At 36.6% G+C, this 17,631-nt stretch overlaps 1 non-coding gene across 1 annotated transcript; it reads right to left on the minus strand.

Moving 5' to 3' along the window:
• Window positions 1-3,632: 3,632 nt before the first annotated feature.
• LOC136216214 (small nucleolar RNA R71) lies at window positions 3,633-3,739 on the minus strand. The gene has a single exon (XR_010683204.1). It is a non-coding gene; the product is annotated as a small nucleolar RNA R71 (small nucleolar RNA).
• Between the last annotated feature and the right edge of the window lie 13,892 nt (window positions 3,740-17,631).

Consider the following 17,631-nt stretch of genomic DNA (forward strand, 5'->3'; position numbering starts at 1 on the left):
TCTTTCATTTTTATTTACTTATTTCAGTTATTTAGTTTTCGCACTTACTTTAGCACTTTTTATAGTTTTGATGTCTTTTTAGATGTTTTTGGACAGAATAACATCAAAACTGTTGGGGTTTAGTGTCTTATAGACAATTGTTGTAGGATATAAACTATTTGTGAATGAATTGTTCATTATCGTTTGTTTTATAAGATATAGTAAATTAAACTATATAAAGACATTAATCTTTTATCAGAACTAATTAAGTCAAACAAAAGGAATCCCAAGTTTACTTAAGTGATCATAAAGTGTTCATACAAGTATGGAGTGAGACTAAACTTTTTAATAAACCAATAAACTTAAAATGACCACAAGTCAAGTAATGTGTTTATGGGATTAACGTATTGCTGTTGAGACTTGCACATAACAATGTCTTCTGTTGTGAACAGAGAGCAGATCTCACGAGCTTTAGATATGGAGATATCTAGACAGTTACATAGATCCGGTGAAGGGGTTCATTGGGATTGGGGACTCGACTTGAGATAACAGGATAAATAGATTTATCTAGTGTCACCTATTTCATCTCAAATAAACATTAATTAGTGATTATGGATTATGGAGTGTGATGCTTCAATTTTGTGCGAGCACGGTCCGCTACAGGGGCCCCCTGGGGTGTGTGAGAGCAGGGTTGGGTATCACATAAAGTAATTATAGGATAGTTAATGTTAGATTGAGCATTCATCACTCCTAATAGATGGGAGATATATCCATGGGCCTCTTGTGGAAGAATTAACTGAAATCCTTGCAAGGTGATAGGGTTAAGAGTAGAAATGGAGATTTCACTTAACCTATCTATTTAGAGTTAATTCTACCTGAACAAGTAAAACAGACGTATCGATATATGTGACTTGACATATTCCATAGTTACAAGATTCGTCTAAAGATGTAGCTGATGAATGATCGAATTATACTGGACCTAATATTGAAAGGTAAAGGTCAGAATCAACCCGACTTCTTATCGCTCTAGGGGAATGAGACGTTTCTGATAAAACAGATTGTGCACTCATTCCCTTATATGCTTAGGATTGAATTAATTTAAATAAACATATACGGCTAGCTTCGGTAAGAACCTAATGGGTCACACATGAAGTAAGACCGGAGGACGGAATAGTAATTTAATGGAGAGAGACTATAAGGGGGATGGAATTTATAGTTTATTAATTAGGGATTTAGTTGATTTATTTAGATAAATATAATTAGATTATATTATGGTTAAATCAAATAAAAGGGATAATGTTAATTAGACAGTATAATGTGATTATACATCTATATAATTATCCTAACCTAATTAATTCTTCTAATGGGATTAGAATAGTATTTATTAAATATATATTGTATTTGATATGGATAATATTTAATAAATACATATTATTATCTAATTAGAAAACTTAAGATAGTTAGGATTCTAATTAACTAAACCTAATTGAATTAGGATTCAATTAATTGAGGACTATAAATAGACCCCTCTAGCCTTAAAAAAATCGGCCAACACATCTAGAGAAATAGGATTTCTTTTTGTCTCTCACTCGATTAAATTATTTACTCTGTTCAATCCGTTTCTTATATTCGTGTGGATACCGTTAGAGGAAATCTACATTTGGTTGCTATTTGGTTGATTACTAACTTTCGGTTTTGATTTCTTGTTTGTGTTCGTGATTGACGTGACATCCACATGGGCACTTCATTAGCAACAGTAGATAGTTCATCAACAAAAGGTATTTTATTTAATCCTTCATTATATGAAATAACGATTAATGGATCTTGGGAAAAGGAAATAGACAAAATAGATAAAAAAAAAATTATATTTCCGATGCGCCTAGGCTTGTCTATTTTCCTTTAATAACAACACACATTTTTGAACTTCACCCTATTTATTTTGGTCAATTGATTCACCAAAAAGAGTTTTTACTCAAATCCAAAGACTAGTGGATCAATTTGGCTCTTGGACTAATGATTTTTGGAGTTTAATGCTTATGTGCAGGTTGGACGTGGGCGAAAACGGTGAAGAATCGATGTTCGGAGACCCTCGGGAGCAGCCTTGGCAAGCTGGGTTCACCAGCCCGCTGAGATGGCACCCAGTGGCTAGCTCGGTGAGCTGGCCATCAAAAATCACTCAAAAAGTCTGATTTTCGACCCTATGGAGCAGTTTTTTACACCCAAACCCGATTCTGATTTAAAAACATCTTGTAAATTAGGTTTAGGGTCATTATGTATCTATAAATAAGATCCATTCTCGAATGTAATTTATATCTTCTGCATGTGTAATTTTAGCTTCCTCCAATCCTGAGAATCCTCCTTCATTCCATCTACCATTGAAGAGCTCCACCTCCAGCTTCAAGGATTCACAAGGTTCCATCCTTCAGACCTAGGAAGACGACTTCTTGGTGGACAGGTTCCCAAAAAGGGATTTCTACTCTCTTTTTATTCATGTTTGCTTTAGATCTTTCCTATGTATCCTATGTTGATTGTACATGTGACATATTTTCTCCATCTTTAATATAATTTACATTGTTCAACTTAGATCTTTCCTATGCTTTACCTAATTGGTTTAAATCATTCAAAAGTCCAAATATAATCTAGGTTCATATTGCGAGTCGAATTCGATTATCCCTAATCAAAGAACCTATGAAATTGACAATTTCATAGTTGGTAAGACCCAAATTCCTAAACCTTAGAGCTAGCTCAGCTTGTAACAAAGGAATATCGGGCTAGGAACCCTAGAAGGATAAATAGGTTTAATCGCCTTAGGCCTAAGCAACTCAGATTAGATTATCAATTAATTGTTAAATAAGTTTGAAATTCATATTATCGTATCATTCCATTCACTCCCTGCTTTAATTGCCTAGCTTAAACCAATCAATCCAACATTAGAAGCCTAGTAGTTTGGTACTTGCAGTATAAATCCCGTGGTTTCGATACCTAGACTTATCCAGATTATTACTTGATAACGGCGATGTACACTATCCCATTGTGAGCCTTTGAGCGCCAGCTCGGGGCGCATTAGAACACCAAATAGACTTACTCATTGTTTTATTTTATTATGAATTTTGATTTATAGACTTACATTACTTTCTTTCCGTTTGCAGGTACTAATTTGAAGTTTATGCGTGAGACGAGAAATTCTAAGTAGATACTTGAACCTTACCAACCTGAGACCGAAAAGAATTTGAAGAAAAAAAAGAGAATAAGGAAAAATAAGAATAAGGAAAATATGGCAAAAGTGCTGCAAAGGATAATGGATTATGCCACTCCAGGACTCAATGGAGTAGTCGATGGGGTAGTACGTTCACCTATTAACACTGAGCAATTTAAGATTAAACGTCTTTACTCCAGATGCTACAAAACAATGTCGAGTACTATGGCTTACCAAAAGAAAAACCTAATTACCCATTCAGTAAACTTCTTGGAAATCTATGATACCTTTAAAATAAACAAAATAACAACAGATGAAATTAAGCTACGCCTTTTCCATTTACATTAAAGGATAAAGCAAAAGCTTGGTTGAATTTGCTTCATCCGGGAACAATCACTACTTGGGACAACTAGCCAAAATTTTTCTATCAAAGTTTTTTCCTTTAGCCAAAACTGCAAGAATCATTAAAGAAATCACATCATTCACCCAACATGAAACTAAGTTGATATATGAGGCATAGGAACGTTTTAAAGAACTTCAAAGATTCTGCCCACACCATAACCTACCCCATGAGCTTCTAATGCAAACCTTTTACAATGGGATCAACCCAACCACTCGGGGGACAATTGAGGCTATAATAGGAAGATCATTCATGAACTCAAAATTACCTCACAAAATTTTGGGTTTAAATTGTGTATTATCGAGTCTTCGCTAAACTTTCAAACATCCCGTTTTTATTGTCTTTTTAAGTTTCGTTATGGGGATGACTTATGGGTTAGGACTCGATGCTTTTGTTTAGTATCACCTAGTCTTTACATAAATTCTATGACTTCAAAATTAAGGCTAAAATTTCTTAATAGAACCGATCCTTTGTGGTCCGATAGTATTTACATTTGAGGACAAACAACGGAACATTTAATTAATTCCGAGGAAGGTTAGTGTGTCGGGAAAAATCTTAAGAATCAACAAATTAGTTTAATTATTTTTGTGTCTGTGTCTTTTTCTATTTTTATTTTTGTTTTGTTAGTGCAAAACAAACTGAAAGTGCGGGGTTGCACGGCCCTCCGCGTGATTAAAATGACGTCTATTCCAAGGACGTCGCAAAAGAGAAGAAAAACAAAAACAAAAACAAATGGTGAATTAAAAGTGAGACCCTTGGGGGTCAGATGCTACGCGAGGCGTGCCCAGGGGGTGTCTCGCGTAGACAGTGCGTTTTATGTTGTTTTTGGGCAGAGACTCAAATACGCGGGGCGCATGAAGTGGGGCGCCCTGCGTGTTTGAGTTTCTGAGTATTTTGTGCAAGAAAAGGGGAATTACGCGGGGCGTACAATGAGGTACGCCCTGCGTAAAAGGTGCGATTTAGGCCGTTTTTGGCCAGAGGCTCGGAAGCGCGGGGCGTGACAGTGGGCACGCCCCGCGTGAGGTATTTGGATTTGCTCGGGATTTGTTTTTCGTTGATTTTATTGGAAGAAAATACGAATAGTGCCTAAAAAGAACAAACGGGTTTGATACATATATACAAAGGGTTTGAGGGACGCAAACCGAGGCTACGTTTAGAGTCGAAGTAGCTCGACTTTCTCGTGCGGCGGCTCAATGTAAGTTGCCCGAGTTGGAACTTGACGGGTCCGAACCTCCATTATTCATGAGCGTTATTGTCTGTCCGGATTCCCGATTTTTGCCCCGCAGATTTTGTTCGGTGTTCGCCGGTAGGGTTCCTACTGGCCTTTCTTGTTGTTGACGGTTCAGATGGGCTACTTGGCGGCTAAGATCCCTGCAAAACACCTCACTATCGGAAAGACGGGTTAATATATCCTTCAACAAAGACGTGACCGATTGGTCGTGTACATTGTTGGGAGGTGGAGCGTTCCGATTATCGGGCACGGCTTGTGATTGCTCGAGCCCGTTTTCCTGATATTCTTGCTCAAAGCCGGATGGGGGTCTCAACACATTATTATTATTGCCATATGACAAGTTCGGGTGTTGGTACCGAGGCCGCCAACCGTTGTTATTATTATTATGGTGGTGATAGGAGTTCGGATTAAGATTATACCTTGGATTTCCTCCTACGTAACTTACACTCTCGATATCGCCGGCGAAAGGGCTACCGGCTTGGCAATTGAGTCCGTCGTGGTCCCCGCCACAGTGATTGCACATCAGGACCTGTGCACTTTTGTTGAGGCTTAACTGGGCAATTAACGAGTCAAGTTTCTTATGCATTTCTGCCATGGAGCTTTTTGGAGCCTCTTTCTCCACAGCGAACATTTGGTGTCGCGACGGGCCGGCAAGCCGATCCTCTTGCCATTGCACGCTTTTCCTCACGAGCTCATGAATGAGCTCGTAGGCCTCACTAGCTGACTTCCGAAATAGATCCCCACCTGCAGCGGAATCAACAGTCGCACGGTTAGTGGGGGTTAACCCGTGGTAAAAAGTGCTTACCAAGTCGTGCTTCGGGATGTCATGGTGGGGGCAGTTTCGGAGTAACTTCCGAAACCTAGCCCAAGCTGCATGAAGGGCCTCGCATTCCAACTGCCTAAAGGACGTGATATCGGTCCGTAACTTGACTATTTTGGACGGCGGAAAATAGTAGGAAAGGAACTCCTTCTCGAGCTCCTCCCATGACGTGATGGATCCCGCCTCCAAAGAGTGTAGCCACTCCAACGCTTGCCCTGTCAAAGAAAAAGGAAACAGCTTTAGTCTAACAGCCTCAACGGGAACACTATTTTGCCGAGAGGTGTCGGCACACATAAGGAATTTATCGAGATGTTCGTTAGGGTTCTCGTGGAGTTCCCCACCGAATTGACCGCATTGTTGTATCAGCTGGATCATGCCGGTCTTTATCTCGTACGTGTTGGCCAGTATTATGGGGGCGATAATTCCGTTACGGTTTTGGGGACGGTGCGGAGCAAGGATCTCCATCATCGAACGTGTGTCGTTGTCCCCGCGAATGTTGTTCACGTGTGGCCTTTGGTTTCCTTCGGGTTGGTTGACCTCAGCGTTGGGGTTTGCCATCTTCTCTTTTCGAATCCTACAAAGAGTACGTTCAATTTCGAGATCAATAGGAATAAGAGAATCACTCCGAGATCGGGTATGCATAAAATAAGTGAAATAAAATATAATATCAACAAGAAAAGAATGATGTTAGTAAAAGTATATATATAAACAATTTATACAAAAATAATGCTTAAAATAACAATAAAACGTTTTTGTCTAATATTGCAAGATGTTATAAATCCCCGGCAACGGCGCCAAAAACTTGATAGTGTGGCGCATAGTAGTGTTCTTTTTAACGACGAAATGTATATTACGATGATTGCGCTATGACTATGGATGTGGTCTTTCTAAGTGCTTTGTATCTACTAGACGTCACTACTTAGGGGCAAGTGTACCCCATCGTATCAAGTAATAATCTGGTTAAGAACGGGTATCGAATCCACGGGATTTATAATTGCAAGTATTAAACGACTCGGTTTTATACGTTATTTAAGCGGTGAATACTTTGAGGTTGGTGTGAGACACAACTACAAACTACTCCTAACTACGTATGAGGCGAATTTATATAACGAAACTCTATGAAGTGATATGAATGCGATAAGTTATAATTATGACAAATAATGACTTCTAATGTTTATACGGTTGATGGTTTGCTCGTGCAAAGACGACTACGTGTAGAGTAACCGACCCGTGAAGTACTTAGACTACGTGGTTCCTAGTCAAGGCGTGTCTAATGCTTGGGACCAGAAATTAGGGTCCGTAAGTTCCGTGGTTTGTCAATTCCTACGGTTTCCGATTTGTCACTTTCGGTAAGGCAACACCTATATGAATCCCTAAAAATAGCCCGAATGGCGTCGGAAGTCGCGTTCTCCTACACAACAATCAATTATGAATATCAAAACAAGTAACAAACATCAACACATATATAGAAAAGAAGATTATGAATCATAAATTATAAATATGGAGAATGTAAATATGAATTACAACCAAGCCTAGTACATAGGATGAGTTCAAGCTAATTAGCAAGTAAAAAGGGAAGAATCCACCCTCGAAACTAGCTAACCGGACTCAAAAGCCGTCTCTTAGGACTTGGATGGTGGAGCTTTCGATCTTGGTGCACGGAAGTGGAGCGGGACTTTGATGGAATGCCGGAATCGATGAACAAGCTCTCAAGACGGAAGAGTTTGGCTATACAAAGCCTAAAAGCAAAATCTAAACTAAAAATAGCAAGAATTACAAGATGTAAGGTCTAAGGTCTAAGTCTAAGTGTGTCTATAATGAGTGCTAGTCACTCTTATTTATAGATCAAGCTAGGGGCAAGATTGTATTTTCACAAGGTGCAAGCATGGAGGAACATAATTTTGTGCAGAAATCCCATAATACGCCCCGCTTATGGTGGAGTACGCCTCGCGTGTATGCCCATTCCGTCGGAAATCTCCTGCATGTGGACCAATTCCGGATCTTGATGTCTCAAACACGCCCCGCGTAGGATGGACTGCGCCTTGCGTGTTTGAGTCTTTGACTTTTTATTGCTTGATTTGGCTCTTTTACGCCGTGCGTAGCTTGAGGCATGCCCTGCGTAAATGAGTTTCTGATCTTTTAGCATTGAAGAACCCCCCCTTACACGCCCTGCGTGTAAGGTGGTACGCCCCACGTATGGATCGTTGACTCAGGGAGACCATGCAGTCTGACTTTTCAGGATTAGGCAATTATTTCTGACATGTGTTATACGCCTCGCGTAAGTTGGCGTACGCCTCGCGTATGCTGACTAGATTCCGCGTGTTGTTTGTGGGGCAATCATTTCTGACTTTATGTTTCACGCCCCGCGTATGGGATGATGCGCCTCGCGTATTTGAGTGGATTTTCACTCCTTGCTCGTACCTGAAATACAAATCTCGGGGTCGAGTTAGCTTGACATTTTTATTTCCTAAATTACTCAAAAATAAGGGAAATTAACTGAAAGCATGGAATTTATTTTTATTCCTTTATTTTATGAAAACATTCTATTTTTGTAATTAAACTTATTTGTTTCTTCTAAAATTAACCCGTAAATCACGCTAAAAGATAGGGGTAAAATACCCCTATCAAGATTCATAAAGGCCTGTGTGGAGCTCATGAGGGCAAAGATGCTTTGGCTAAAAAATCCAATCTATAAGGTTTCTACAAGCTGAAAATGGCAAAGGATGCACTTGAATTTGTGCAGAAATGTTCGGTTTGTCAATCTTTTGCTTATATTGTTCAATCACCGGCGGTAGCTATGAGAGTAATCCAGCTAGCCTAGCCATTCACAACATGGGGGATTGACATTGTAGGTGCCTTTCCAATGGCCAATGGCCAGAAGAAATTTTTAATTATTGTTGTGGACCATTTTTTTAAATGGATAGAGGCCGAAGCAGTTGCAAGTATCACTTCATCATAGATAATCTCTTTTGTAGACAAAATGATCATATGCAGATTTGGGATTCACATACGATTATCACTGATAATGGCAAATAGTTTGATTGTAACGCCTTTCGGTCGTATTGTGAAAACCTGCACATCAAGCTTCGGTTTACTTTAGTTGCTCATCCACTAACTAATGGAATGACTGAAGTCACAAACCGAATGATTGTCCATGGTTTGAAGAAGAGGCTAGGGAAGACCAAAGGATCTTGGGTGGATTAACTCCAACATGTCTTATGGGCATACATAACCACCCCAAGAGCAGCTACAAGAGAAACACCTTTTTCTCTAACATACAAAGTTGAAGCCTTCGTCCCTATGGAAATTGGAGTACCCAACCCTAGATCAACTGATTACTCTATAGATGGGAATGATGAAGTTATGCATCAAAAACTAGATTTTTTGGAAGAACGAAGGGAACAAGCTTCATTCAAAATGACTGCTTACAAGCAAAGAATTAAAGCCACTCATGACAAACGAGTTCGTCCTTGTCAATTTTTTCAAGGGGACTTAGTGAAAAGAAATGCCAAAGCTTCTCAGTTTAGAGAATACAAAGAGAAACATGGCAGAAATTGGGAAGGTCCCTTTCAAGTTGATGATTGTGTTGGCACACATACATATCGACTTTGGGAGCTAACTGGGAGATCAATTCACAGAACTTGGAATGCAGTTTTATGAGAAAATTTTATTAGTAAAGCTACCTTTGGGTAGTATGTAATTTTTTCATTAATATGAACCCCTTCGGTAGTCTAACGTTTGTAAATCCTATTTTTTAAGCAGTCGAAAACAATCAAGTGCAGATTTGGGATTCACATACGATTATCACTGATAATGGCAAATAGTTTGACTGTAATGCCTTTCGGTCGTATTGTGAGAACCTGCACATCAAGCTTCGGTTCACTTTAGTTGCTCATCCGCTAACTAATGGAATGACTGAAGTCACCAACCGAATGATTGTCCATGGTTTGAAGAAGAGGCTAGGGAAGACCAAAGGATCTTGGGTGGATCAACTCCAACATGTCTTATGGGCATACAGAACCACCCCAAGAGCAACTACAGGAGAAACACCTTTTTCTCTAACATACAGAGCTGAAGCCTTCGTCCCTATGGAAATTGGAGTACCCAACCCTAGATCAACTTATTACTCTATAGATGGGAATGAAGAAGGTATGCATCGAAAACTATATTTTTTGGAAGAACGAAGGGAACAAGCTTCATTCAAAATGGCTGCTTACAAGCAAATAATTAAAGCCACTAATGACAAACGAATTCGTCCTTGTCAATTCTTTCAAGGGGACTTAGTGATGTGAAATGCCGAAGCTTCTCGGTTTAGAGAATACAAAGAGAAACTTGGCAGAAATTGGGAAGGTTCCTTTCAAGTTGATGAATGTGTTGGCACATATACATATCGGCTTCGGGAGCTGACTGGCAGATCAATTCACAAAACTTGAATGCAGTTTCATTGAGAAAATTTTATCAGTAAAGCTACCTTTCGGTAGTATGTAATTTTTTTCATTTAGATGAACCCCTCCGGTAGTCTAACTTTTGTAAATCCTGTTTTTTTAAGCAGTCGAAAAACAATCAAGTGCAGATTTGGGATTCACATATGATTATCACTGATAATGGCAAATATTTTGACTGTAATGCCTTTCCGTCGTATTGTGAGAACCTGCACATCAAGCTTCGGTTTACTTTAGTTGATCATCCACTAACTAATGGAATGACTGAAGTCACAAACCGAATGGTTGTCCATGGTTTGAAGAAGAGGCTAGGGAAGATCAAAGGATCTTAGGTGGATCAACTCCAACATGTCTTATGGGCATACAGAACCACCCCAAGAGCAGCTACAAGAGAAACACCTTTTTCTCTAACATACGGAACTGAAGCCTTCATCCCTATGGAAATTGGAGTACCCTGATGCACCTCGTGGAGGCTCACTAAGGGATAAATGTACCCCGTCATTATCAAGTAATAAAATCTGGACAAGTCCAGGTATCGAATTCACAGGATTTATTCCTGCAAGTATCGAGCTACTCAGTTTCTAGTGTTATCTAGGCTTTGAGGGGTTTGAGATTGAGTTTTGATTAAGTTAAACTACTCCTAACTAAGTTATTATACTCCTAAGTGATCTTTCACTAATGTAATTACCTGAAGGTATATGGAATGGTACGATAATGATGGATATAGGATGTTCAGACAACCAATTAAAAACCTAATCTAAGTCAGTTGTGTCCGAGGCGATTAACCCTACTTATCCTTCTGTGGTTCCTAGTTCGTGATTCCCTTGTAAGGCCGAAACTAGCTCTAAGGCTCAACTATTTGGGCTTAATCATCTATAAGGTCGTCAATCTTATAGGCTCTGACTAGGTCAGATTCAGCTTGCAATATGTGCGAACTTAATATTTGGATTTATGAATGAGTTAAACCAATCAAACAAAGCGTAAGACAAAGATTAAATAGATAAATCAATTGAACCAAACAAAAACTATTTTATCATTAAAGGTTGAGAAAATTGTCACGGAGATACAATGAGTCTAGGATTCATAGACTGGATCAAGAGATAAACAAGTTATGAAAAAAGTAAGAAAATCCCTTTTAGGGAACCTGTCTACCACTGCATGCGTCTTCCTAGGACTTAAGGATGAACCTTGAATAATCCTCGGTGAGCGAGCCTTCAAATGTTCTTCAATGGAGGTTGAAGGAGATGGAGGAGGTGGAGAGGATTCTTCAAGAGGGAAAGCTAGGGTTTTTACACAATTAAAAGATGGAAAAACTAAAACTAAAAACTAAAAATTGATAGGTGAAAATCTGATTACAAAAACTGGACTTTAAAATAATTACAAACTGACTAACTGATTATTTCTAACAAATGGAACTATTTATAATGAAAAACTAAATCCTATTCTTAATGAAAGACTAATTAATAAAAATCTATTCCTAATGGAAGACTAATTAATAAAAAGCTATTCTAATGGAAAAATAACTCTCCAAATATCTAATAAAAACTAATTTATCTTTAGGGATAAAAATCTAATTATTTGAATACAAAAGCACAAAAATAATCCTTAAAAATCTGTCAAAATATTCTGCATGATTTTTATTTGAATTTGATGCGCCGAGTGGGTCCTGATTCTGATTCTTAAAAATCTGCACATAATCTCATAAAATATTATTTAGATAATTCACCCAAAATTAATTAATTATCCTACCAAAAATCCTTTTTAATTACCAAGTCAAATTTGATTTATTTTTGGTAGGTTAATTTCCTAATTTTGGGTACAGATAAAGCTCAAAATAATATATAGAGATTAATTCATTAGAAGTGACAACATACTTGACAAAAGTTAGGAATATTTAATAAAATGATAAAAAGTAATTTAAAAATCTAAAATTGACAAAACAATGATAAATTACTATTAAAGCAAATAAAAAGATAATAAAAGATACAAAATAATCCTTAAAACCGTATTAAAATATAGGGGGTTTTGACCCCTATCATACCCAAACCTAGATCAACTTATTACTCTATAGATGGGAATGAAGAAGGTATGCATCAAAAACTAGAGTTTTTGGAAGAACGAAGGGAATAAGCTTCATTCAAAATGGTTGCTTACAAGCAAAGAATTAAAGCCACTCATGACAAACGAGTTCGTCCTTGTCAATTCTTTCAAGGGGACTTAGTGATGAGAAATGCCGAAGCTTCTCAGTTTAGAGAATACAAAAAGAAACTTGGCAGAAATTGGGAAGGTCCCTTTCAAAGTGATTATTGTGTTGGCACACATACATATCGACTTCGGAAGCTAACTGGATGATCAATTCGCAGAACTTGGAATGCATTTTCATTGAGAAAATTTTATCAGTAAAACTACCTTTGGGTAGTATATAATTTTTTTCATTCAGATGAACCCTTTCGATAATCTAACTTTTGTAAATCCTGTTTTTTTTTAAGCCGTCGAAAACAATCAAGTGTAATTCCTTTATTTTCAACATCTTATCTAGAATTCTTTTTGATATATTAAAGACTAATCCTATGCATGCTAAAAGGATTCTAGTCAGAATCATTAAATCGAAACATTCTAAAAAGATATCAAATTTTATCCAAATATTCACATAGCCGAATAAACAAGTGAATTTTTATATAACTAAAAATGCTTGTACATTCGCTTTGCTAATTAAAATGATGAAATACAAATAAAGGAAAACCTCTAAAAGGATCAGGGAATTCTCCTTCTTCTAGAGCTTCGGGATAATCTTCCTCTTCATGGGGGAAAAGCTTCACCCAAAACTCAAAATCAGCATCAGGATAAATTTGCTTGAAGGTCTGAAGAAACAAAAATCTAAACTTCAGTAATTAACTAAGTCCTGCTTGTTTTGTTTCTTCGGTAACCTGAGCAAGAGTGGTGTTCATTTGTTCTTTCAAATCCTTCACTGATTGCACAAAAGCAACTTCGGTTACAGACTTTTCTGCCTCTAAAGATTCTATATTTTTTAGCAAAGCAACGCTTGAGTTTTGGGCTACCCCCATTCCATTGTGCGCTAAATCAGCTCTATCACTCTCTTGGATGACTTCAGACTTGGCCTCGGCTAAAGAAGTTTCCATTTCAATCATTTTATCCTTCAGAGCACTAAGGTCAGCCTCAAACTTGTTTCTTGCTCTTAAGTATTGATCAGCGTTTATATTCAGAGCATCATAATTAGCTTGAAGAGCTTGCAGCTTATGCATCTGCTTTCGGCTAATTTCATCTTTGTCCTGGATTACTTGCTTCAAGTCATTGGCGCCTTTGGCTTCTTTTAGTGCAGGTTTTTCTTGTTGTTTCGCTTCAGCCACAACATCACGAGATTTGGCAACTTCGTCATTGGTTGCTACCAACTTATTTCCCACATTGTCCAGCTCTTTGAGAGCTTCGACAGTAATGGAGGCCTAAATAGTAATCCCTTCTTGTTGCTGATGATATTTAGCAGCCAAGTTCTTGTATTGTTCCATTAGCAGGGTGGTTGAAGACAAATCCTGAACATAAAATTACAGTCAGAATTTGGAGAAGGAATATGTAAAAAATGCTAAAAAGAAACGTACAACAACTTTACGAGCTAAAGTCTCCCATGCAGCTTCATATGCGTTGAGGTGGTAAAAAAAAATTAGCATCATTTGACAATACCAATAGACGGGCAATGTCTTCAGTTATGCTTGGGATATTCAGTGATAAGCGTTCCTCGAAGAGTTGGAACCACAATTGCAAAATTGTAAGTTCAAAATTAAAAAAGATAAAAAGGAAAATGCAAGATCTGAAGTTAGAAGTATATCATTAATACCTCTGACCGATCATATTTGGCATACTATTCCACTGTTTCCAGACTAACTTCACTAGTAACTTGATTCACGGTCTCTAGATTCACTCTGGGAAGAAGAGAGTACTTTTGGCTGGCCTTCTTTTGGGCCTTCTCTTCCTTGTACACTTTCAGCTTCTTGGTAATAGGCTCCTTCGGGTCTATCACTTTAATATATCTGTGAAGTTTACTCCGAAGTGGGAGTCTTTGGAGACTGGGATTTGGATCCTCTTTAGATGACAATTTTGACTTAACTGTTGGTTCATTTCTTCCATTTGAAGCTTTTCTTCAGTATTAGATATATCTGAATCAGAATAATCTTTTATGCTGGAAGGTTTATCTGGGACTTTACCTTTGAGCTTGTATTTTTCAGGCCCCTTTGAACTTTCACCCTGAGTTGAGGCAACAACTTGGATGGTTTGGTCAGGTTCGGGTGAAGAAGACACTGAAAATATTAATATATTCTTCGTTGTTTCTTCATTTTGGAAGTTTAAAGTATCCCCAAAATTCCCTGGTGAAGGGGTCATTCCTTCGGTAGAGATAGCAACTTCATTTAAGGGGATGAATGATTCGAATGGAAGAGATCCATCATCTTTAGTAGGACCTGATGGAGGAGGTGTAGATACAATATTGGCAACAGATGAAGTTTCCAAGTTCGTTTGCACCTCTGGATCCTTGGATGGTTGAGTCTCAGTAGAATCTAGAGTTTTGGATATTTGAGCTTCAGCAGTTACGTTCGGCACTCCACATGAAGCATTTTGAACTTCGACTACAGTTGAGCTAGATGAACCCTTTGCTACTGCATCCTTTGCTGCGTTTTCAGCATTCAGTTGCTTAAAACGAGCTATGAATTGATCATGAAGAGTAGACATTAATCAGAATTACCTACGTCAAAGAAGAAAAACGTAAATCAAAGGAATGAAAGTACATCTACCTTCTATGGTAGAAAACCCTTCAGACCATAGATATGAAATTCCTCTAGTTATACTAAAAAACCATGTATATTGCTCAATTTTATCATGTCCTGGTACTCCCATTGAAGTGTATAGCGCTGATCCATTCGGTACCCACTGCTTCTTCGGGGCTTAACTCTCTTTCAGGTTTCCATATAGATTTTCAGTAGAATTTCATTCCATATGGTTGCGAAGGGAAACCCCCGAACATAAGGATTGTTTAGGTCAACTCCATTCGATTCTACCCAGAACCACTTTGGTTTGAAGTCCTTAATACTTTGGACCTTTTTAGTCAAGAAGGGTCATCTTTGGCTAGAAATGGTCCACTAAATCATGCCTTCATCTGGATTCCTCGTTGGGCCCCAGAAACTCCAAAATATAGGTCATGTCAATGACATATTAAATGTGGACTCTAGCAAGTGTACTAGGTCGGTTGTAGTTGGATAAAGCCAATTGTCATTTCCATATGGATTGAGTCTTAAGTTTTAGAATAGTTACCTTAAAAGCTAGAATCAATAATTTGAAGTTGGTTTAGTGAACATGCATAAATGAATGAAAACAGGGGTATGAAAAGATGAATATCAGATTTGAACAGATGTAGGTCTAGCACTACGTCGAACAGGCAACTGCAAGCATAACTATTCCATCAAATGAAGAATTACTAAGTTTCCTGGTTTGAGTATCTCCTTCTAGTCTCACTGAGGTCTGATTCCCATTTCCAAAGATTCTAAGAATAGAGCTTAACCAAGTGTCCTTGCACTAAGATATTCCAGCATAAAGAACAAGGAGCATTCCCAAGTGCAACCTCAATATATGGTTATTTTCGTGTCCGTCCATAACAACATACATTAAATGGCTATTTCCATAACTTTGGAGCACTGTCGTGTCATCTATCATTATCAATACATAGATTTGATCATTGTCTAAGCATTCAAGCGCACCATTTAATAACCATTCAAAGATAAAAACACTTCATTGATGAAAAAGCAATACTTACAATCACCATTTATGGTTGGCTAGACCGGAAAAAGATGACTACTTACTCATATCCATGAGTGAACATGTTATTCTATCCAAAAAGTAACTAAAAACAAAAACTTTAAAGGTAATACTAAAAGGTGGTTGAAGGTAAGAAGATCCCTTCACCAACCACAAAATGAGATATTTATAGGACAAAAGTTTTAACCCTAAACAGTAAGGGCAAAATAGTATTTAAGTACAAAATCACTAAAACAAGTGAATCACAACCCTTCATCAACATCATGGTGGAAGAAAGCTATCACCCACGTTTCACTCTCTCATTAGTTCCTGTTTGGCCTGTGCGTTTATCCGAAATCCATCTGTTTGACCTGTTTTTGCTACTGATCGTGTTGTTCTGGACTTCTTCGTGGTTGTTCGAGAGAAATCCTTAATGAACTATCATTTCTGGATGTTTCTTCCAATTTTGGTAGAAAATTTGATCTTTGAAGCTCTTTTCCATGAACGTTTTGTCTCGCAATCTTGTCCATCTTGCTCTTATCAAATTACCCTCAACTTGAGCTCTTGCTTGTCCTCAAGCAACAAGGTGGTGAAGGCATATGCAGTAAATAAAGCAAAACCAGCTAGAGTTAAGCAGTTCAAAAATTTAACTCATGACAAAATATATACACGTTAAGAAGTTTCAAATTGAAATAAATGGCGAAAAAATTATCTTGGTTGCATTGACATCACATTAAGCTGCATCTGGTACGCTCATTTATTCATAGTGTTTAACTCGTCTTCATTGGTGTTTAAGGCCCTGTTCTTTTTTACTTAAATTCAGCATAAGTAAGTTCAGTTCAATTCAGTTTAGTAGCATTCAGTTCAGTTCAGTTAATTTAATTTCAATAATTATCATTATTTATTATAATTATAATTATTTATATATAATTTATTATAATTATTATTTATATATAATTTATAATTAATATTATTTATATACAATTCATCATTATTTACTATAATTATAACTATTTATATATAATTTATTATTATTAATATTCATCATTATTTGTTATAATTATAATTATTTATATATAATTTATAATTTAGTATTATTTATATACAATTCATCATTATTTATTATTGTGGTGAAGCTCTTAGCCTGTTGGTTGAGAGCTTACCTATGACTCTAGAGGTCATGGGTTCGAATCATATTCGGGTGGGATGGGTTAAGGGTTTTTCTTCATCTTTGATGTAATTTTCCTTTGTTTAATGTAATATAAAGTATTATTTACTTATTATAATTTATATATAATTTATAATTTAATATTATTTATATGTAATTCATCATTATTTATTATAATTATAATTATTTATATCTAATATATTATTATTTATTATAATTTTTATATAATTTATAATTTAGTATTATTTATATATAATTCATCATTATTTATTGTAATTATAATTATTTATATATAATTTATTATAATATATATAATTTATAATTTAGTATTATTATCTATATAATATATAATTTTTATTGTATTTTTTATATATAATTTATCATTTATCATTATATATATATAATTTATCATTATTTATTGTAATTATAATTATTTATATATAAAATATATTATTATATATATATAATTTATTAGAATTATAATTATTTTGTGTAATTCAATTAAGTTCAGTTCAGTTCAATTTAGTCTAGTTCAATTCAATTCAGTTAATTTAATTTAATTTAAGTCAAAAAGAACAGGACCTAAGTCACAACGATGC

Source organism: Euphorbia lathyris, chromosome 1 (genome assembly GCF_963576675.1).
Source record: "Euphorbia lathyris chromosome 1, ddEupLath1.1, whole genome shotgun sequence".
NCBI classification, from domain to species: domain Eukaryota; kingdom Viridiplantae; phylum Streptophyta; class Magnoliopsida; order Malpighiales; family Euphorbiaceae; genus Euphorbia; species Euphorbia lathyris.